This window comes from Pteropus medius, unplaced genomic scaffold (genome assembly GCF_902729225.1).
Source record: "Pteropus medius unplaced genomic scaffold, Ma_sr-lr_union100, whole genome shotgun sequence".
NCBI lineage: Eukaryota > Metazoa > Chordata > Mammalia > Chiroptera > Pteropodidae > Pteropus > Pteropus medius.
In genome coordinates this window covers 21284671-21307603 of record NW_024354500.1, presented here as the reverse complement: position 1 = coordinate 21307603, position 22933 = coordinate 21284671, and the positions used below count along the sequence as shown (strand labels likewise).

Here is a 22933-nt window from a genome sequence, read left to right as displayed (position 1 = left end):
TGACTTTGGCAAAGGTAACTTTGGTGGAATAATGGGGATAGATGCCAAGTTAGAGTTTGTTGAAGAGTAAATTACAGGTGAGAGCATTCAGAAAACCCACCCAAAAACTGGCTGTGAAGGAGACAACAGCAGTGGGGCAGTAGCTGGGGGGACATTGATTATTGAAGAAGAAAACTTTAATATACCAGTATTCAAAGCAAGCATGAGGTTCTTGATAGGAAATTGTTATTGATCAATATAGAACCCAAAAGAAAAGTACAGACCAAGCTCACTTAGAGAGTTGCAAAAATGTTACACTTCCTAAGGAACATCATATGTACAGTAATAACAGTATCATATTAAGGAATTTTAATTAAAATTAAGAAAAAGACCATTATTATTATTGAACAATACTCTGAAATTTCTGTCCAACATCAGTTTTATTTCCAAATTATAGTTTAAATATATCCATTTCTCTCTACCTCCCTCAATACCACTAAGTCATATTCATTTATTAGTCATCTCCTGGCCAATCGCCATGTTTTCACTCTTGCTCTTCTCTCATCCATTCTCCAAATTACAGAGAGATGGAACTTTATAAAACTAATCATGTGGCTCTTGTGTTTAAAACAATTTGCTGCTTCCTATTAAGTTAAAATCTCACATCCTTAACATATCCTATGAAGTCCTGCATGGTATGGCCTATACTTGCCTTTCTAAACTCATCTTTCCCCACGCTGCCCTTTTCTTCTATAGCTGCAGCCAAACCAACCTTTTCAGTTATTTGAACTCATTAAGCTCTCTTCCACCTCAAAACTGTCCATTGGTGTCCGCACTGCTCAAAATACTTTTGGCTAACCTCTATCCACTTATCACATCTTAAAAGTCATTTTCTCAGAGGATTCTTCCTTGATGCGCCAATCAAAATCAGTCCCTTTTGTTATAATTTCTCATTATACCTTTAATACTACACTTCACCTTGATAGCACTTATCACAATTTATAATTATAAATTTACTGATGTAAGGGTTTTTTTTTTTTTCCTGTTTCCACCAGTTAGAATAAAAGCTTCGTGAGAGCAGGGACCATATATGCCTGTTTATGTCTTTATCTCCAACATTCACATAATGCCTAGCACATAGAATAGGGCAATTAATTAATCCAATACTGGAGGACAGTAGTCCAGACAAGGTTAATTTATGTTTCTTTTCAGCCTCCTGAAGTATTTGATAATTATTCTTTTGATTCATTTGATTTGATATCAGCCCTACTTTTTTGATTCAATTTGGTATCAACCCTACTTGCTATTGAATTTATGAAGTAGAGTTAGAAATCAAAATTAATTTTATATGTATGACCCTTGGAATTGTGTTTCATAAATTAAAATATATAAAACATTGATATATTTAGTAATATACTAAAATATTCAGAGATGAAAATAGTTAACATTTCTATTTTTCATTATTTGTGAAACACATTGCCTTTGGCAGGTGCTGTTTAGTTCTTTATTCAACAAAATGAAATAATACAGTTCTTTTAATACCAGATATTATGATGCCTTCTTAATTTTGCAGTAGTGTTAAAGGTTGTCTATTGATTCTTGTGTCATGTTGTTTAGTTGCAATTACAGTGGAATCTTGGAACTGTTGACCGTAGTGAACTTAGATTGGTTTTTGTTAAGGAAATTTATTCAGTAACACTTATATGTAATTTAAGGACAAAGAAATATGGAAATTTGGGGGCATATAATGAGAGACAAGTAGAAAGGGCATGATTCTCATTTATATAATAATTAAGACAACTTTTGATAGTTTTTCATAATCAGTGCTGAGTATTCTAAAAGAGTGTTTTATAATATGTCTTAATTTTGCTTTTATTTTGATCTTTATTCTAATTATACTGTTTCTTCACTTCAGGCTCTGGCATTGTCTCATGTTTCTGCTTTATGTTTTAGTACCCCTTTGCCTCTTTCTCAAGGTCTGTCTACACAATAGGCACAACTTCTTCCACGCTCCCTTGTGTACCCTTTCCTTAGCTTCTCCTTCATCTTCCCACCCCCACTGTTTTCTTTTCCAACTGTTTCACTTTCATTCCACCCAAGCCTGATTCTCTTTTCAGGTTACTTTCTTTTAATTTTATATCAGGCAGCTCTAAGAAAGAAAAAAATTTTCATATAAATATATGAATTCATGAACAGGTAACTATAGAGTGGGTTTTTTTGTACTCAAAAACAAGGAAAAAACCTATTATGTAATTCTTCCTTCACATCTGAGCATTCCTGAATGAGACTGCATTTTAAAATAAGAGTAAGATAAAGGCGACCCTACATGTGGTAACAGAGATTTTAATTTATAAAAAGTATGTGGTTTAAAATTTTCTTTTTAACGAAATGGATTTAAAAATTAATTTAGCAATTTCTTCTGCCTAAAATAATCATCAAATATTCATCATTCCAGTTTTCACTAAATCTCTGTTAATAAATATACCTTATACACCGAATCTCTTTGTTGGAGGTACCTTCCAGATGGTAGAAAGATAATTAATTCAATGTCACCAAATATTAGGTGACAGGTGCATTTTTATTTAGAAGCCATTGGCATGTGAACTTCTTTCACATTCAATGTAAAAGCAATTCACTGTATATAGTAATTGCTGAACAAGTGTGTCCCACCAGATTTAAATAGCAGAATTCCACTGCACAGAAAACAGAGGTGTTAGTGCAGCTGCTGTTCTAAGTGGATGTTGTACGACTGTGTGACAAGTTATTGTCTGGACTTATGATCAGCTATTGCTTTCATAGTTTGCTATCTTACAGAAATTTTCCTTGGTTCTTATTTTTCCTTGCTAATCTTCACAATCCCCTTTAAGCCATGTAAGTAATTCCCCATCAATGATCTGTTCTAATAGCAGTTGAGGATAAATGAGACAAGATACAGAAAGCAATTCACATTTGCTTTGTCTTTTCTCCATTTTTCCTTTATTCTTCATGTTCTGTTGATAATCATACCATGAGTTCAAAATAAAGATAAAATTATAAAACATTAATGCTTTGGGCAAACATATTATGGAATGTTAAGTACCTGCACTTGTCCAGCCCTGGGGAGGAGGGTGGCAATGCAGATGGCTTCACCCACTGGCCATATTCCAGGAACTCACTGATAGTGATCCTTCCTCCCACTTAAGGTTTACTTGTGTGTACAGATGATTCATGGAGTTGACATCTTGGTAAAAATCACAGGGCTGAGTCACACAATAGCACCCAGTAGACTCTGGTCAAATTAAAAGTTCTTCCTTAGGTTAGAGGGAACTTTGGAAGTCATCTACATTGACTCTCTTCTGTTACTCAGATTCTGACAGCTGGACATCCAGGCTCTATGCATTAATGCTAATCACAGATAATTCTAAATTCTTAATTTTAAGCCAAAATCTATTTCCTGTTATTTTGGCCATTTGAGCTCAATTCTAATTGTTGTAAGAATGTATTCTAAGATTATTCCTTCTTCCAAGTGACTGACGACCTTTAGAAGAGTTGAAGATAGCCAGTGTGTTCTTCTAAACCATATTAGTATTTCAGGTTTTTCCATTGTGCTTCCTGGTTTATAGGTCTATCATATTCCTCACAGCCTTAATCTTGTGATGCTGCTCACTCATCAGTGTCCTGTTAGTGTGAAGTTCACAAGTAGACAGAATTCTTCTAGTGTGTTTTGAGCAGGAACTAATACAGGCAGTGTAATAGAATGAAGAAACTTGGATTTAGTAGAGCTGAGTCCTAATCCTGGCTCCAAATACAGCTGATTGCAAGATTTCATCTGAACAAGAAGAGGGCTAGGCAGATTACCTCTGGAATTACAACTGTTTAGAGCTAGAATGAATCTCAAAATATAAAGGTTCTGTACTACTGTCACACAGTTGTTTTCTTGAATTAAAATATGAGCATTTACTTTCATATGTGCCAACTTTTATTTTAGGGTTTTTAGCCTTGTGTTCCTACTAGTCAGCTTATTAACTCTTTATTCTGACATCTATTACAATATTCACTTTTTTCAACTTTACAACTGCCATGAATTTTGTATACATAAATTCTGGGTCTTTGAGTAACTGAATATAATATTGAATAAAACAAGGCCTGGAGCATAGTTCTGTGGCACACGACTGGAGTACTCTTTCTAAGTGGCAACTAAATATGGATGAAGTTAAAATGAGTATCTTTATTTAACTACTTACTTGCTTAGCTCACATCAATTTAACTCATATTTATCCAGTACATCTTAAGAAATTTTGTTAAAAGTCTTACTGAATTAAATAAACCAATCTCATAACATCTGCATGATTTTTGTGTTTTGACATGATGTACTCTCTTGATAATCATATTCTACTAATAGCTTAAAACCAGTTTGTTTAATATTAGAATTTTGCCACAGATCAATATCCAATTTACTCATTACTCTTACATATTTTTTAACTGAGAAAATGTTACTGGTTCTTGGCTTTCTCCTCTCCAAGATCTCAGAAACTCATGTCAGTGACTAATTTCCATGAGCTGTTAGTATCCATCCTTAATTTGTCGTTTCCTATCTTAATATATGTCTTGGTCTCAAAGGTGGTTATTTAGAGTCAGTGAATTAAAATGCTTTCACTTTATCAAAAGCAGTTTGGTGTCAGTTATAACCCAACATGATACTGAAATTTTCTTCAAAACTCATGCCTGGTTTTAGAACACATTTGTTTGTGCTATCATCCATTTATTTGATTCTTTACTATCTACTCTGTACCAGATAGTATGTTCACCACTAGGATAACAGAGATAAAAGAGACAAAACATTTGTTCAAAGAGCATGTATGAAATGTTTGATGGCTGAGAAGATATGCTGTGGGAAGGAAGAGGAGGGAGTGTATAGCTCTGCCTGGCAAAGGGAAGCGAGTTGGGTGAGGATTCATTAGTGAATCTTGAAGCATAGGTAGGAGTTCTCCAGAACAAGGAAGAGACAAATGGAATAACTCATTCAAAGGCACAGAGTGGAATAAAGTAAGAGATATATAGGGAACCAGATGGGGTGTATTGAAAATGAAAATGAAAAGCAGTGAGGAAAAATGAAAAGCAGTGACCACCAGAGGAAAATGAAAATAACTTTTAAAAAACTGACTGAATCACAGCTTCAGGTAGAGTACGCAACAAGGAGAATTGCCAGGAAAAAACATCAAGAGATTCCCTCAGAGTTCAGTTGATGGTATGTTTAGCTCATTCTCCCCTGGTAGAGGCACCACCTGACCCACAAGCAAGCAATCATTACGGTAGTGAACTTTGATATTTCTGGAAGAATCTACCCACTAAAAGACCTAAGTGAAGTCTCCAGACAAAAGATTAGAGAGGCTAATGTCCCTTTTAAAGACTCATGCTGGCTTAAATGAGACTTTAGTTAATATTTTTGCTTGGCATTTCCTGGGAATTTCTGAATCTCTCTATTTTCTTTATTCTTGCTATTTATAGAAACTGAAAGTTTTAGTCTGAGAGAGTAAACAGATTTGGCTTCTGGTCTAGGTTTATTCTACTAGTTAAGATCCTAAGACAACTTAATCGAAATTATTTTATCCTTTTTTAGGTTAAAGAAAGAAAAGAAAGCAAGAAATGTAGCCAAACAAAGATTTAGCATTTGACCATAAAGTATAAATGATGAATTCCTGGCTTTGCCTGCTAATAATCATACTTATAAAAGAACCCCCAATTTTACTGATATAAATTCCAATAATCTAGCCAGATGATCAGTCTTTTTTCTCCCCCCTCAAATTGTCGTAAGAATTCTCAAGGATTCTATATGTGTTATCTCCTATTAGTATGTGAGTTAACATAAGGTCTTGCTGCTGTCATTTCTTCTTTTGGTTCTTGAAAAGAAGAAATAAGAACTTTCAGGTATAATTTGAGTTGACATTTGCAGTTTTTGCTATATCTCCATTTATTTATGTTGATTGCTTGTCATATCTGTATCTATATGTAGAGAGACAGATACAGAGATAGAATTATTTACCCAATAGATAATTATTTTGTATATTCATAGAATATTTAGAAAAATTTATGATTCCTTGGCAAAAAAATAAGTTCAAAAACCAGACATTTTGTAAGACATATTCCTGGATAAACGATAATAAAAATTGAGAAATGAAGAAAAACACTCCTAAATAAAACTCTTGAATTAAAATATAAATGAAAAAATAAATTCATAGAAGTCAATGAACAAGAAAATACTTTATATCAAAAAATATGAAACATAAAAAGCTATACTCTCTAGATCTGTCCATGTTGTCACAAATGGCAGTTCATTATTTTTTATTGCTAATATTCTACTGTATATATACAATGGACACCTAAGTTGCTTTCATATCTTAATTGTTGTAAATGGTGCTGCATAAATGCTGAATCACTTTGTTGCACACTTGAAACTAATATAATATTATATGCTAACTATACTTTAATAAAAAATTTTTAAAGTTATAGTGAGGATGAAAATATATAGTGTAAAACTTGTTATTATAGAGGAAGAAGTATGAAAATAATAGAAATAATAGAAATGAAATAATAGAAAGGAATTAATAAATATAATCACTAAAAGTGATGAAACAAATTTTAAAAGTTGTAAAAAGGATAAACAATTCAAAAGCCAGTTTAATAAAATGACCAATAAAATAAATCAATAAAATTCAGTTAAAAACAGAAAATAGAAAATAGAAGTGAGACATTATAAATAAGAAATTTATAAATATAAATTTGACCACATAGTGTATGAACTAAAAGAATTCTGAGTGACTACTATGTATACTTCTAACAAAACACATTTGACAACCTAGAAAAATGTATGATTTCTTCAAAAAAAGTAAAAATTGAGCAAGAATAATTGGAAAGTATGATTACACTAATTATTGTGGAAGAAATTAGAAAGATGATTCAAGATCTACCATTGAATAAAGGATCAGAACTAATTGGTTTTTTCAGCAGGTTTTATCAAGCCAATTTTATTTAAACTGTTCTAGACTAAAGAAAAGATGGACAACTTCAAAGAAGTAAGTATAATTTTAATATCAAATCTAATAAGAAATAAAATGAAAACCATAACCAAATTTTATTTATGAATATAGATGTACATTTAAAAAAATAAAATATTGTCAAATAGAATTCAACAATTCAGCAAAAGAGAGATCAGACAGGGTTATATTAGGAAGTTATAAAGTTAAGGAATTATATCAACATAATACAATCAACCAGTTGAAGTATAAAAGTCATGTGATTATATAGATAAATACCAAAGCTTTTGTTAATAAGCAGTAATCATTCATAATCAAATCTGCAAGTAAAATAGGAATTGATGAAATATTTTTACTAAAGTCCAAGTATGAATATTCTTTAAAAAAAAGGGGAAGGGAACTAGTTTGGAAATTAAACAAGCAACATTAAGAGTAGGTAATTAAACAAGCAACATTAAGAGTAGGTAAAATTGAAAAAAAGAGCTAAATCTATTCCTTTTTACTTAAGTCTGATTATATAGATAGAAGACCAAAGAGACTTCGGTAGGAAAATTTTTTAATTGATAAGAGAATTTGGGTAGTTGGTTAGACACCAGAGATAAATTGAAAAAAATAGTATATTTTCTTTTTCTTAGCCATAAACATCTAGAAATGTAAATAGGAACTCATCTATTAAAATTAGTAAAAGCAATAAGAATTTTGGGAAAATTTGAACAAGAAAGGAACATAATATCTATAAAGAAAATCAAAGGATATATGAAACAAGATCTAAATGAATATAGATACTATTTTTGTAAAGTTACAATATCAAAAAGTTCATTAATTCACAATTAATATGTAAATTTAATGCAATACAAATAGAGATTCTGATATGTTTTAAAATTTGTTTTGAAGTTGGATAAAATTACTTAAAGTTTATTTGGACAAATAAATACCTGAAAATAGTTAAAATTTTTTTTGAGAAAGAGCAATAGTAAGATTAGACTTGCTTTACCAGACATTATAACATTCTAAAAGTCACCATAACATAAATATTGCATTATGTAGTATAGAGACAGGTAGAATGAAATTCAAAGTCTAGAAATAAATCCGAGAATTTATGAGAATTTAATTTAATAAAAGTTTTGTGTTTTAATTAGATGGGAAAGGATGGATTCTTCTATAGATGTGCTGGTTCTACTGACGATCCATATGAAAAATATCTTATACTCTGTACAAAAATAAATTCAACATGGATGAAGGATTTATGTTAAAAAAAAAAAAACATTGTGTATTTTGCATTTGTAGAACCTAGGGACAAGAGTATATCTAACCAAGATTTTAAACCCAGAGACTGTAGAATACAAGACAGATGTAGTTGACATATAAAAATTAAACATTTTAATGCTATGTAACCATAATAAAAATTAAATAGAAAATGATGATTGTGGTAGAGTTATAATATAATTAACAGGCAACCAGTTAACATTTGTACTTTTCAGAGAGCTTATAAAAATTGTTGAGAAAAGATGAACAATTTAATTTTTTAAAGCAAACAAAATATATGAATAAGTAGTTACTACAGAGCAAATCCAAACTATTAACGAACATATAAAAGGCCTCAGATTCACTAGTAGTAAATGATATGTAATTTAAAGCAATTATGAGCTATGACTTTACATGTATCACCCTGGCACCTGTTGCTGGATATGATTTAAGGACAAAGGCATTCCCATACATTGCTGGTGGTATGCAGAGAGTTATAGCTTCTTCTGGAAAGCAATTTAACAACATCGATTTAAATATTTTTTAAATTGCATAATCCCTTTACCTAGAAAACTCTTTCTTGAGATTCTGATCTATATAAAGTATATCACAGGCATATAATGACATTTATTACAAAATGATTTGTAGTGGCAGAAAACTGGAAACAGTGAATAGTCATAACAAGAAAACACTTGAATAAATTATGGCGTATCTATATCATGTAGTATTATGGAACAGAATAAATTAGGACTGTATCAGGTAATCTATATTTATTTATAGAAGGTAATGTTGAAGAAGAAAATTAAAATGCAGAAAAATGCATATCATATAACCAATTTTTAAAGCAAGAAAAAGACAAATCTATAGTATGTGTGTATGTGTGCATCCAGTTATGATTATGGGTTTGGAGAAAAAATTTGGAAGGATACAAAGTTGATAACAATTTCTGGTTTCCAGAAAAGAAATTTTAAAAAGTGAGGAAAGAAGAGTTTTATCGTTATTGTCATAACTTACATTACATGTATTCTTTACATTTAAAACCTATTTTATAGCTATGAAATATTTTACACTTATGAATGTTATATTTATTTAATATTATAAGTGGTTTTATATTTATAAATTTCATATTTATAAAATATATGTATAAATATACTACTATAAATTATATTACACACATCTACAGATACATACATTCCATATATTTTTAATATATATTAAATATTTCATGAAAATATTTTAAATTCTGTAGTAAATGTTTTATGTGATCACTTTTAGAAATGTATGTAAAATGTTTGCATTTTATGTAATTTGTTAATTTTAAAAAACAAATACATGAAAAATAAATTAAAGATAGGAAAACCAGCTAGCTAACTGCTACAATAGCACATAAATGAAACAGCTAGGATTATGACAATGATAATGGCAGAATCAGGCAGAAAATATTCAAAGAAAGAAGAGAGGAGAGTGGGGGTAGAGATTCACTAGTTTGTTCCGTTGGTCTATTTATCTAAACTTGTACTAGTATGACATTGCCTAAATTACTGACATTTTATAGTAAGTATTGTACTGAAAGTACTAACAGTCCTTCAGCTTTGCTCACTGAGATTTTCTTGAGTATCCTAGGACTTTGGAATTTCCATATTAATTTTTACGTCAATATGTCAATTTCCACACTCACACACATACAGCCTGCTGAGATTTTGAATGAATTTTCCTTCAATCTATAGATTATTGGGGAGGAATTTATCTTGTAATAATGTAGAGTCATCAAATCCATAGTGTATCTATTTATTTAGGTTTACTTTATTGTTTCTTATTAATGGAATTTTCACTGTAGAGTTCTTACATAATTTTTGTTACATTTATTACTAAGTACTTGATGTTTTTAATATTATTTTAACTAATTTTAGATTTTAACTTTCAATTTTTAGCTGCTAGAATATTAAAATACATTGTTTTGTTTATTGACCATGTACCCAACAACCTTACTCAATCAGCTAATTAATTTTAATAGTTTGTATATTATCATGTCATATATGAATAAATAGTTTTATTTCTTCCATTCTAGTTCTTATTCTTTGGATTTCTTTTTCTTGACATATTGCTCTAGCCAGGAATTTTGGTACAGTATCTAATAGAAATGGTTATAGTGGACATCCTTGTCTTCTTTCTAAATTGAGGGGAGAAATGAATTCAATATTTCCTCATTAAATATGATATAGGTTTTTGTAGAGATACTTTATGAAAATAAAGATATTAAGAATATAGTTTTCTGACTTTTCCCCTGAATACTTATTTAGATATTAAATTTTTAAATGCTTTTTCTATAGCTGGTGAGATAGCAATATGATTTTTCTTATTTTTCTATTAATATAGTGACTTTTGTTGAATAATTTTAAACTAGACTTGGATTCCTGTAATAAAACTCATTTGTTCATGATGTATTATTTTCCTTCTTTTATATCACTAGGTTCAATTTGCTAATATAGTTTTTAGGAGTTTTGCATCTATGTTTATGAAAAACTTGAGAGATTTTTTTCTTGTAATTTATTTCCTTGTCAGATTATCAAAGTTATGCTGGCCTCATAAAATGAATACTGTGACTACTTTTTCTGGTCACCAGAGGAGCATGTAGCATTTATATTAATTCTTCCCTAAATGTGTTTAAGAACTCACCCGAAAATCCAATAAGAGTTGGAGGTTTCTTTGCGAAAGATTTTAAATTATGGGTTTAATTAGTTTGTTTTCTTTAATTGCTTTGTTGTTTTGTGTTTTTCCTCAAATTTTAGAAAATTTTTGTTCCCCTGGTTATATTCATAAAAGAAACTAAGTTCTTTATTTCTCCACTCAGTCACTATCTGTTGATTTCCTTCTCTGAAATAACAGAATTAATATATTTTGACTTCTTTGATGACATGATACTATATAGAGAAACCCTAAAGATTCCACCAAAAAACTGTTAGAACTGATCAATGAATTCAGTAAAGTATCAGGTTACAAAATAAATATTCAGAAGTCAGTGGCATTTTTATACACCAATGATGAACTTTCAGAAAGAGAAATTAAGAAAACAATCCCATTTACAATTGCATCAAAAACCTGGGAATCAAATTAACCAAGAAGATAGAAGAGCTATTTTCAGAAAATTATGTCATTGAAAAAAGAAATTGAAGAAGATGCAAATAAGTGGAAGCGTATACCCTGTTCATGGGTAGGAAGAATCAACATTGTTCAAATGGCCATACTACCCAAAGCAAGCTATAGATTCAGTGCAATTCTTATCAAAATACCAATGGCATTTTTCAGAGAGCTAGAACAAATAATCCTAAAATTTATATGAAGCCATAAAAAAATCCCAAAAAGCCATGGCAATCTTGAGAAAGAAGAACAAAGTTGGAGGGATCACACTACCTGATATCAAACTATACTATAAAGCTACAGTAATCAAAACAGCATGGTACTGGCATAAAAACAGACACATTGATCAATGGAACAGAATAGAGAGCCCAGAAATAAATCCGTGCCTATATGCTCACTTAATATATGACAAAGGAGGTAAGAACATACAATGGAGTAAAGACAGTCTCTTCAATAAATGGTATTGTGAAAATTGAACAGATATATGTAAAAAAAGAAACCAAACCATCTTCTTATACCATATACAAGAATAGACTCAAAATGGATTAAAGACTTAAATATAAGACCTGAAACCATAAAACTTTTAGAAGAAACCATAGGCAGTAAACTCTCTAATATTACTAACAGGAATTTCTTTCCAGATATATATACTCAGGCAAGGGAAACAAAAGAAAAAATAAACAAATGAGACTATATCAAACTAAAAAGTTTTTGTACAGCAAAGGAAACCATCAACAAAACAAAAAGACAGCCAACTGTTTGGGAGAAGATATTTGCTAATGATACATCTGATAAGGGTTTAATATCCAAAATTTATAAAGAACTTATACAACTCAACAGCAGAAAAACAAACAATCTAATTAAAAAATGGGCAGAAGACCTGAACAGATACTTGAAAAGATGCTCACTAATTAAAAAATGGGCAGAAGACCTGAACAGATACTTGAAAAGACCTCACTAAGGTCACTAATCATCAGAGAAATGAAAATTAAAACCACAATGAAATATCACCTCACAGTTGTCAGAATGGTTATCATCAATAAATCAAAAAACAGCAAGTGTTGGCGAGGATGTGGAGAAAAGGGAACCCTTATACATTGTTGGTGGGATTGCAAATTGGTACAACGGCTATGGAAAACAGTATGGAAGTTTCTCAAAAAATTAAAAATGGATATCCATTTTGACCTAGCAATTGCACTTCTAGGTATTTATCCAAAGAAAATCAAAACAATAATTCATAAAGATCTATGCACTCCAATATTCATGGCAGCACAATTTACAATAGCCAAAATACAAAAGCAACCTAAATGCCCATCAACAGACGATTGGATAAAAAAATCATGGTTCATATATACAATGGAATATTACTCAGCCGTTAAAAAAAAAATGAAATCCTACCATTTGCAATGACATGGATGTACCTAGAGGTTATTATGCTGAGTAAAATAAGTCAGGCAGAAAAAGATAAATACCATATGATTTCACTTATATGTGGAATCTAAGGAACAAAAAGAATAATCAAAAACAGACTCACAAATATAGTGGACAATTTGGTGACAGACAGAGGGGAGAGGGGTTGGGGGGTTGGGAGAATGGGGTGAAGGATTAAAGAAGTACAAATTAGTAGTTGATAGTTGGGCATGAGGATGGGGAGCACGGCACAGGGAATGCAGTTAGCATTAATGGCTAAGTGGAGGGCTAGAGGAGGAAGGAAGCAATTGGGGGAATCGTTTTATGAACAATATAAATGTCTAACCAATGTACTGTATGCTTGAAACTATCCCTGCTGTTGTCTGACTTCAATCAATGATATTTTTCTTAGTTTTTACCTAGGTATTATTGATATGCTAATCTTTGGTTACTTAATTTGTTGGTTTTAAAGACAATCTTTTAACACCTCATCATAAAAGATAAAGGAATTAAAACACCCCTATTGCCACTCTTTTTCTCTCCCTTCTCCTTCTATTTTTGTTAGATAGGTAATTTCGATATTTTCAATATTATAATATTTAATTTGTTCTAGTCATGATACCTAACTTTTCTTTTATCTTTTAGCCATAGAACTTAATGGAATCTGTGTTCATTGTCAGTCCTTTGCCTACAGTTTCTGTATTATTCTCTTGCTTGCCTGATGCTTGCCTTCTAGTTTTCTTCTCAAAAATTCATGAAAATATATATGCAGAGTATGTGGAGAGCCCCACAATTTTTTTTCCCTTTATACTTTGATGACAATTTAGTCGAGTTTATAGTTTTGGGGACAGTCTTTGTTTCCTTGGGGACATTTTAGCCATTTGTCTACTCTCATTGAGTATTGAATGATCCTATGGATTTATCTAAGACCAACCTAAAACCTTTTTCATAGGAGACTGATAATTTTCTTCACTTTAAAGATGGAATTAATGCAAATAAAATATCCAATGTGTTATGCATATTATTAATTTTTCTGGAGTTAATTTAAGGGCTTTATTTAAGAATTGGTAGGATTTGAGGGAAATATTTTTAAATTTAATTTGGGTAAGTACAGGTCTCCCTACTTGTAGTTGCGGTCAAAACGTAAACTATACCTCAGGTCATGTATTTTAAGGGAGAGATTATTTCCTTTAGCTTTAGAAAACTTGAAAATGAATTACTCACTATTGAAGTTTTGATAGTACAAGGTTTAAAGTATTTAACCTGAGTTTTGTTGTGTGGCATGGTTTTGGAATCTGTAGTTCGGCAAACTTGTTTAAGTTAGCCAGGTTCTGACATTACATTGGAAGCGACTCTAAGTGAATCAATGGGGAGTGACTAATGCCAAATACAGAGACATTATAATCATTTCTTGATTCATTTTTTTGAATAGAAACACCCTTCCTGCCATGTAGAAGTCCATGGTCCAATGGTGAGTTTAGCACCATTAGAAAAGGAGACAAAGGTTGAGAGAAGACTCAGAGACTTTGCATTTAGGTCTATTAGAGAAAGAGTTTAATCAGAAAAACTAAGACCACTTGAAAATGATTATAGAGAGTGGAATGTACAGACATGGAGCCTGGAAACTGCGTTCCCTTCACTATTACTGAAGATTTTTAAAAGTTCTTAAACATTTATTTCTTTGTCTACAAAATTGTAAAATTTTCTCTTATTTCAAAAATGTCACTCGAAAAAGTCCTGGGAGTCTTTGAAAGTTTAGGCCATTTAAAAATGCATAGTATTTATTTTGCTTGTGTTAATAGTCATTATGGTTCATTAGTGTGTATAATATTTATCAAGGGACATCTTAAAAAGAATATTATCATAAAATGCATATTTAAGGGCTTTCCACCTACATAAATTGAATTTAATAGATTATAACAACTCCAATGGCCCATTAGAGTCTTTGGAAATCATAGTTCAGAGCCTCATTAAAACACGTCATATTCTACTTAGAGACTTTTCTCTAGTAACCTAGAGCTTGAATGTGTTTGTCTTGCTTAGTTAAGAAAAATAAAAATAGAAATGTAATTTTTTTCAGTAAGAGTCTACTAAAGCTGGAAGAAAACAAATTTTACAATTAATTGTTTTTAGTTTCAAATAACATATATAGAAAAGTGTCAATTAAAAATAATAGCTGTCAGCAAAAGTGGTTAGTGTCACAGATTACTATGTATTAAACAATCCTTTCACGTGTCAGAAATGTGAGAGTATATGTGTTTTGGTTTAAGCTGAGGTTATTAGTTGTTACCTATCAGTGGATACATTTTAATGAGAATCATCGATTATAAATTATATCGTGTTTTACATAATGTAGTGTGCAGTCCCCCTACATCATAACCTCTTGGGTGCTTAAAATGCCTTGAATCCCTAGATCGACTGAAGAAGGAGTCTAGGCATGTGCCTTGGAATTTTGCATTTTAATGATGTCCCTCAAAGATTCTTGCACAACAACTGTAATTTGAAGTGATCATTTTAATCTACAAACCCAACCACATAATGTGCTCAACACCTGGAGTCCTATCTACACTGCACTCTGCTGCTGGGGTAAACACTCCGACTTCACAGTGTATGCTGTAACTTCTTAAACATTTTTCAAGGAACACTTATTTTGAAACCAGTCCTGATTTGTACTGCCCACTTTGGATTTACACAGGAAGCCACTGAGCTTTGCAGCTCTAACACTGAGCCACCCAGCTTTAACTGTAGTAGCAGTTGGGAAATGTGTAGAGATTTGAATACAGTTGTCTATTAGAAATCCTCCCCAATGCTAGGACTTGGCTTATTTTAAAAAATAATAATAATTTTGGTGGTTGAAAATCAAAAGGCATCACCCCAGAGGTATTCACTCAAGGCCTATGGATGTTCAGTGATTATAACTGACTCTTATTTACAGTGCACCCTAGCTACATCATCATAAAACACACACACACATTCTCTCTCTCTCTCTCTCTCTCTCTCACTCACTCTCGTTATTTAGTTTTATAGTCTTCCCCAAAAATGGAGTTATAAAAATGGAATTCTATTAACTAATAACCTTATCTCTAAATTTGTTTTCTCTCTTTTCTCTCATTTTCGAAGTACAAACAATAATACCTTGACCCAGTGAAAATTGCACTTATCTGTGGCCCAGATACAAGGCTACATTGGAGGAAAAGTCTTCATTTGCTACTGAAAAGCATCAGCAGTAATGGTTGAAATAAATTTAAAACAAATCTCACACTACTGGCTTAAAGTTCTTAAAAGGATTGCCTAGTTGGTTTCACAAAGAGCAAAGTGGTTGTTAACACATAGAATCATCTATGTGCTTATGAGTTTGTGAAGTTTTCTAAAAGTTAGAAACGTAAGCACTGGCATTTGCATCTTAGCTCTTCCATTCACTGGCTTCTAAGACTTGATTTAACAAAAGGCCTCCCAGCTGTGTTTAATTGCCTTGTGGGGGTTGGTTTCTGATTGTTGATAAGGATCTCCAGCTGTGCTTACTCAGGAGCTCTCTGACTAAATTCTTCCTTCTCCTGTAGAGAACCCTTAAAGAATAGAGTTGTTAATATAAAAGTGCCCTATATAATCCAGTCAAATAGTGGGCTTTCCAGCCCATTTCAGTAAATGGAAAATGTGAAAAGTTTGAAATTAAGTATGAACATCAATTTCTGACATGGGAGGAATAAACTGAGTAAGTGAAAAAGATAATTATTTGGATTTTTAAAGCTTTATTTGGACTCATATAGGTTCCAGAAAAGGCTCCAAAATGGTTTGCTATTGGCCTTGCTCTAAGAAACAGATCTTTAGTTTTTAAAGAAATTTTAAAACTTAAATTAGAAATTATTTAAATGTGCAAAAGTGCAGTGTTGTCGGCAGTTTTCTTTTCCCCGTTCTTACAGGTCCGTTCTCAATTAACCACAGCCTTATTTATCAGTGATTTATTATATAAGAAGCAGGACTTGACTTCTCATATTGGCTGGACTTGACTAACAATTCAAGAATGAATCACGATATATCACTATTTGAGTAACATAGGTCAGAAGATAAATATAGTTACATGTCTGAATGATGTGAAAATGGTCTTTAGTCCTCTACTACAAGTTTACTTTTAAGATTTGGCCTTTCCCTGTAGTTGGTTCCCAGATGAGACAGTAAGAAAATAAACCATCCTCACTACCAATAAATAAATACTGCACTGGGATTATTTGGGAGATCAAAACACTGCTTATGAAAAGGATCCTAGTACTTGTTATATCTCATCATGAATCGAATAAGAGAGTTTACTGAGTTCTGTGCTAGATGCTCTTGAGGAAGAAAAAAATAATAGAAAACAACAGCCATGTATTAAGAGACTCATAATATTGTTGGAGTTTTAAACGAAACTACCTTCCTTTTTTCCCTTAGCAGTCTCAACTTGTCTTAGTCCCAAATCTATGTTTTACTGAGTTCTCTCCTTGTTTGGGTCCACTTTACCTCATTATCTACTAGACCTATCTTCTTGAATGTCTTGTTTATTCCTTTATTTCAGTATGTTCAAAACAAAACCCTTTTTCTCTCACATCTGCTTTTCTTCCTGCATTTGCTCTTTTCTATTTGTGGTGATGATATCATCATCCTTTCAAGCTTTGCCTAGGTCCCAAACTTGTCATTTTTGTTAACTTATTTCTCTCTTGTCTCTTACTTCTGGAGCATCTCATGTCTCATAGTCGCCCTCCTTTTTCATTCCTATGCCATTATCCTAAATTCTAGACTTGCTTTTGCCTAGACTGCTGGAATAGCCTCTTAACTGAATTCTTACCTCTAATTTCAACCCTCCCAATAATTTGTCCTTACAGATTTAGTTCCATTAATCTCCTAAAAGTAGTGTCAGTTTGTCAATCTTCTGCCCAAAGAGTCTATGCCTCCTCAGTGGTCACAGGAGGCTGTCCCGACACTGCTAACTTGCCCTTTATTGGCTTTCACAACCTAATCGTCTGACTTTCCAACCTCATTTCATAGCGTTTCTCTTCTTCAGAATCCTGTGCTTTTCTCAAACCAAGTGACTTACTGGTCCTTATATCTGTGCCTTTACTTTTACCTTTCCCATGTTCTGGAATAGCCTTCCCTCATTTCTTTTGATCTAAATCCTGCCCATAACATGGGAACTTGCCCAATAATTAGGTGTAGAATTAAATGTAGACTAAAGTTTAAGCGCCTGAGCCCTGCAATAGAACTGTCCGGGTCCAAACATTGGCTCTGCCACTTATTAGCTGTGTCTGGATACTTGACCTTTCTCTATCTCTGTTTTTTCATCTAGAAAATGGGGAAAATAATACTACCTAATCCATGGTGTTGTGGTGAGGTAAATGAGTTAAAACTATGAGAATAGTGTCTCGTGCATATAAGATCTTATATCAATGCTAAACATCAATTATGAATGAGTAACTTTTGTCTTCATTTCTAAGGTTTTACCCTTTAATCAGATGCTTATTTAAGTATCAAAAAGGTTAATTATGAATATGCATAAATAACATATCTCTTTATTTGTGGGCATTAAAAATATACTTATCTTTATGTTAAATAAAGAACCTGTGCTCAGGCATATTAAAGTTATTAAGGACAATATCAAACAAATGCTATAGTATATAGAGTAGGGTAATGAATCCCTATGTATACATCAGCTGGCTTCAATTCATGGCCAATCTTGTTTTAGCTAGACCCTTTTCTGTAGTATGGTGATGCAGCCCCAAACAGCATATGCTTCATCTATAAACAGCTCAATATTTAAGTGATAAGAACTTTTTAAGTGTAACCACTATATCATTATCTCACTTAAAATTTTAACGATAATTTCTTAATTACATTAAATAATAATTTGGTTTTCAGATTTCCAATAGTATAATAAAAATCATAAAAATTTTTAAAACAATTTGCTTTAGTCAGGATCCAAATAAAGGTTCACACATTCAAGTTGATTTTGTTTTTTTATTTTTAAATGTCTATTAACCTGTAATATCCCCTTCTGCCTCTGTTGTTTTGTTGTTTGTTTTCATTGTATTATTTGTTAAGGAATCAGGGTGGTTTTATCCCGAAGAATTTTCTAGTCTGGGTTTGATTACACCTCTATGGTATAATTTAATATGTTCCTCTCTCTTCTGTGCTCCCTTTAAATGAGTAGTTAGATCAGATTTAGGTATGATGTTTTTGGCAAGACTATTTACTTCATAAGTGTTGTGGCATTCTATCCAAAGTGACTTAATGTTGGAAAATCTCTTTTCTGTGATGACAGCAGCCATTGATCATGAATATCTATACCCATTAATTCTTTTAGGGTTGCAAAATGGTGTGTGTGTGTGTTTTGTTTTTTTTTTTAATTTTTATTTTTTAATTATTTTCTTTAACATTTTAAAAAAATTTTTCCCCCTCTCCCCTCCCAAAATAGCAATATTTTAATTTTATCATTCCCTCTACATTTATTGGCTTGACTATATCTCTAAGGAGGAGCTTCCCCTCATCTACTCTCTCATTACCCAGCGGTATGGTTCACAAAGGAAAGTCCTGCTAAATGCTTAATTTTTTCCATTGACATACCAGTTTTCAAGATAATGATTTGATTCTCTAGTATCTTCCAGTGATTACCAATTAAGTTTTATTTTATTTGCTTTTTAGTATTATGAGCCTGTTTAAATCCATTGTTGTTATCTTTATTGATTCTCAAATTATCCCATTTTTGGTCAGTACTACCTCTTCCAGTTAGCTTCTGAATCCCTTTGACATGAACCAGACATCTTTGACAGCTTTATCCTCTTTATCTGTTAGGATAAACATTCCAAGCTCCTGCACATTATTTTGGTCCTAACTATTTTTCAAGGCCTAACTTAGTTTTCACATCTAACACAAAGGCTTCCTGACCACAACTGCCCACAGTACTTACCTCACCACTGAACTCCTGTGGCCCTCAAAGTTGTGGGCGTGTTTGTCAGTGATCAGAGGCTGGTCTTCTCCAACCAGCAACATTGAGTCTGTAGCCCCAGTGCTTGGCATAAGGTATTACATAGAGCTGTCATGTGATCAGTTTCTCTGATTACTTAATACTGCCTTAAGTGAAGTAGACTTATGATTAGATAAGACTTTCAAGAATTTAATGGGACTAATATTGCTTATTACGGGATTTGAGATTCCAAAGTAGTTTAATTTTCTAATCTTGCATGTATAATTGCATGTATAATTAGAATCAGTCAAGGTTCAATGTGTAAAATTAAGCCACAAACTTTATAATAATGATATTAACAAAAGTTGTAAAGACAAAATTAGTATAGAAAATGTTCATATATCCTTTACCTCATATCATAGATCATTTGTGTTCTCCCTTTCTCTCTCTTTCCATATATATGTACGTATTTCTATGTATATAATGTGTATATGTAATTATATATAAATAAATATGTAATTTTTTCTACATAATTTGAGATTAAGTTGCTTAAATCATGGCTCTTTTCCCCTAAATACTTCATTGTATATTTTCTAAGAATAGGGATATTCTTTTATATAACCACAGTACAATGATCAGTTTCGTAAATTTACATTAATTCATTACGTGTTTTGATTTTAACCAAAATAAGTAATATTTATGGGCAGTTTATAAACAACTTCCTCACACAGAAGCTCAAAATAATGCCAAGAAATAGATGATATTATTAGGTCAAATTAACTGATAAGGCAACCAAAGCCCAGAAAGATAGTGATTTTACTGGTGTTAAATTCTTCACTCTTTACATCTTACTAACTCTAATTGAGTGAGACCTCATAGAAAAGTTATAGAGTATTTAATGCAAAACAAAGAAAAAACTCTTTAGCCCATACAATCCTGGTCAAACAAAGAACAAGTTAGCGACAGCCATGAGAGCAATGAGTCATTGAACCTAGTTGTAATTTGCCTATGATGAATGTAGAGAATTTCTTTCTAGATGTGTCATTCTCACTGGATTCCCAGGCAGCAGTTGCATCAAACTGAATTGTTTCTCTCAGATGAGTATAAAATTTCATCTCTTTTCCTCATCAGCATAATGAAATGAAATGGAATGGAGAATTTTGAAAAGGTCCTGAAATATTATTCCACATATTGCTGTAATTTGGAAATTTTCACAATACTACACAGATGATTTGGCATTTAGAGAATTCATTCTAGATGTGGCACCAGTTCCAAATTAGCTTTAGAGACTGTCGTTTAAAATGTCATTATTTTACTTTAAGGGAGACCTACTGTGTGTCTCTGCCTCTGTACATCTGAGAAGAGGCAGACCAACCTAATGATTTTGAGGAATGGGCCTAGATTAGCACATCTCACATTCTGCCATGACCTGCCAGTGCTCTAGACACCTGCTCAGATAACACCTGTGGGCTGGGGTCCCTGAAGAAGAACCCTCTTGGTATACCACATTTGTCAGAATTTATTTCTGCTATGTTGCCTCCCTCCTTTTAAAACACAAATTCATTCATCCTCACTGAAAATACCTTGGGTCTTATTATTTGTCATTCTTAATATAATGACCACAATTTTAAGCTAAATTGGGAGGGTAACATATGATCTTGTCAACATGGTACATTGGGACCATTTCTATGGGTGGACTATTTACTGCCATATATTAGTATCTGTAGAAATAATAGCCACATTTTTTTGACTGTCTCCTTGGTCCTTGAACCACAAAATCATTTTTTCAGAAGCCTGAAATTTCTGAGACTTCATTAACAAACATAAATGACTATTGCCTAATAGATTTCTCAAAGATCTAGCTTTCTAGAAAAGAGCCGTAAATCCTAGATTGCATACGGATGTCAATTGGGTGACTTTCTTTGACACAGCAATTAGACAAGTAAACTGGATAGCCAAGACTAGGGAAACTTAATAATGGATGGCTTGAGCTTATGTAAAACCACATGCTTGTTTAACTAGAATTATGCCATGAGTTAGTTAGCAAATCAAAGCAAAGATTGCTTTTTGCTATTTTGAACTCCAAGGACTATCTAAATTCTTCAATTTTGCTAACATTTTTGTGTTTAAAATTATTCAAAGTAATTGACTATCAGCTAGATCTTGGAAATGGCTTGTGATACATCAGTGAGAGTGTTTCTTGAAAGCGGATTTGTTCTTCATATACAAAATATGAACCAAAATAAACTTATTATCTATAATTATTAATATATCTACATTTTTAGTTACTAAAGGAAATTGATATAAGCTGATTTTATAGAAGTTATTTTGTTAGATTACATTCTTTCTTCGCTTAAGAGGGATAACTTAATTAGATTAATGTCATGAAAGCAATTAGGTGAGTAATTTTGGCTCTAATCCATTTAGATAAAAGAATTTCAAACAATTTGTGACATAACAGATAAGTTTATCAAGATAGTCTTTTTTGAGGCTTTAAAAAGCAGGGGAAGTCGATGGCCATGCTACCCTGAACAAGCCTGATCCTGTCTGATCTTGGAAGCTAAGCAGGGTCAGGCCTGGTTATTACTTGAATGGGAGACCACCTAGTAAGACCAGGTGCTGTAGGCATAAAAAATAAATTAAAAAAAAAAAAATAAGGGATTGTAAGCTGACAAGGTCCTTGCAATCTGTGAGGTCGACCAAGGGTTGCCTCACAAAAAACAAAACAAAACACAAAAATGCAGGGGGATTGGTCTCTGAACACAAAATTATCTGTCTTTATTTTATTCATCCTGTGTGTATGAAGTCATCCTTTTAAAAGAATCTGGATGAATGTAATTCATAATATAGCACCTTACACAATAATAATAATAACACACACACACACACACACACACACACTTATTTATTTATTTATTTATTTATTTATTTATCTCAACATTTATTTATCTCAATACTATTTTGGTAGGTTTAGAAGTCATTTGCTTTTATGTTAAAAATCCAAAAGTCAATAATAGAAAAGACTGTAGATTCATACAGCTCTAAATATGGACATGTTATTAGACTGAGGCTTCCTATTTCCAAGTGCTAGACTCAGTTCACTAGATCACGATTGGAACCTTAAGCTCTAGCTTGGCAGTTTTTGAAAATCTATCATGTTTCTCAGTATATATTTAGTTGCCAGAGATCAATACTTTATCATCATCATCAATAACAA

At 32.0% G+C, this 22933-nt stretch overlaps 1 protein-coding gene and 1 pseudogene across 1 annotated transcript in view; both read left to right on the top strand.

The window, feature by feature from the left end:
• The window catches only part of COL19A1 (collagen type XIX alpha 1 chain), a 292373-nt gene that overhangs the window by 97708 nt on the left and 171732 nt on the right, over positions 1-22933 (top strand). The window lies entirely within an intron of this gene.
• Positions 22226-22344, top strand: LOC120595193 (uncharacterized; annotated as a pseudogene).